Genomic DNA, 2,020 nt, shown 5'->3' with positions numbered 1-2,020 from the left:
AGGTGGGGGGGAGAGGTTTTTTTGCTTTCGGGCCCGTGCGCTCACCAGACAGACAGAGAGAGACAGAGAGACAAAAAGCGAGAAATCACCCCCCAGGAGGGATGGCCACGCCGCAATCCCTTCTCCTCAATTCTCCTCTCAGGATCTTGGGGGGGCACGCATGCATACGCGCCCGACATGAGTTTTAAGCCACCAGGTCTGGGACATGAACCATGGTCGAGTATGTGGGAGTCCAGCGACATAGCCATTATGCTAACTGCTGGTCCCTGAAAGTCTCTTTTACAGATGGGAGACTGAGGTGCAGAGAGAGAGCCACATGGTGAGTTAGTGACAGATGACACAGGCCTCAAGAGTTTCCATCCCCTGACCACACTGAGCAGTCCGTTCCCTCTCTCCCTCTCTCTCTCTGTCTCACGTGCACACACACAGTGGTTTTCCTGGTGCAGCGATACTTCTGGTGTAACAGGCATTGGCTGGTTTTGCCCATGTTCGAGACATCAGAAAATGTGCCATGGCCTTGGGCAATTGAAGGGCTGTATGTAGTAGAAGACACTGAGAACATGGGGACCCTCTGAGTCCCAGAAGCACAGGGCCTGCGTCTCAGCAAGGGAAACTGAGGCCCAGATTGGGACGAGCAGGGCCTTGTCAGGTCACAGAGCAGGAGAGGACGCGATCCTCCCCACCAGTGCCATTTCTGTGTTTCCACAGCTCTGCTGAATAATTCGAGAAAGTTAAACAAACACACTGTAATTGCCTGTCAATGACAGATGCCAAGGGAGCTGTAAACTCGGCCAGTCCTGGAGCCTGCCTGAGCTGGTGGCATGGGGAGTTGGAGCTGGCTGGGCCTCCTGGGCCTCACTGCAGCTGGGGAACTGCCTCTCACCCCACCCCTCTGTGCCCGCTGACAGCCAAGCCGCTCCTCACCTGCCAAGCAGGGTCCTGGTGCCAGAGCAAACTGGGCCCGGGCCCAGCACACTTTCCAGAAATAGGTCTCTTCGAGAGCGCAGGCTCCCCCTCCCTCCTGACCTTCCCCCATGCAGGGGGTCCTATTTGTTGCCTCAGTCCCTGGAAACGCTCTGTTCCTGGCCCCAAAGTGCCAAAAGAATGTGTAGTTCACCCAGTGCCCTGGGCCCGCCCTGGGACTTTAACTAGAACTCCCCCTCTTGCACTGCTACCTCCTTCTCAGGGTGGGGTGGTGTCTGCCTGTGTGGGCAGTGTGGAGCTGGGACTTTATCAGAGCCATCCTGCCAGCCCAGAGGACAGGGGTGCTGAGGAGTTCATGGACCTCTGCTCCCGAGCAGACAGTCCCTGAGGTCAGGCACCCCCCACGTTGCCCTGCTGTGCACCCCTGTCAGGGTCAGCACAGCCTCGACCAGGGCCTCCGGGACACCTACCACCGCCAGTGGATGAGGGGATGGTCGGGGGCAGGGCGAGTGATGAGGGTGGATAGAGAGTGACTGATGGGCTGGGGTAGGGTAGGTGAATAGAGGGAAGGGTGGGAAGAAAAGAAAGGGTGAAAGGAGTGACTGTGGTGGTGCAATGCTCTGTGAGGCTGACCCACGCCCACATAAGAAAATTCTAGATTCCCCCCAAAGACCTCCCTGCAAGCACCAGGCCTATGCATGCTCATGATCCAGGGCTGACTGGAGCAGCGGGTGGATTGTGGCATGAAGACCTCCTTGGGGGTGCCTGTCTCTGTCCTTCTCTGTCTCTCTTTGTCTCTGTCATTTGTTGAAGAAATAAAGGAAAGAGGGAAGGGAAAGGAAGAGAAGGGAAGGGAAGGGAAGGGAAGGGAAGGGAAGGGAAGGGAAGGGAAGGGATGGGTGGAGGGTAGTGTAACAGATGAATTCTGGTCATTTTGATCTCTGCTCTTCCTATTAAGGGAAATTCTTGGCTGTCTGAATTTGAGAGCAGCACTAAACCCCCTCAGAGGGGCCTTTGGGTGTCCCAGCCAGCACTAAAAGCCCCCTGGGCCTTTGGGTGACCCAGCCATTTAATCAGGGAGCTCCCTAAATGCATG

Source organism: Tupaia chinensis, unplaced genomic scaffold (genome assembly GCF_000334495.1).
Source record: "Tupaia chinensis unplaced genomic scaffold, TupChi_1.0 Scaffold000465_1, whole genome shotgun sequence".
Lineage (NCBI taxonomy): Eukaryota > Metazoa > Chordata > Mammalia > Scandentia > Tupaiidae > Tupaia > Tupaia belangeri.
This window is presented reverse-complemented; position numbering follows the sequence as displayed.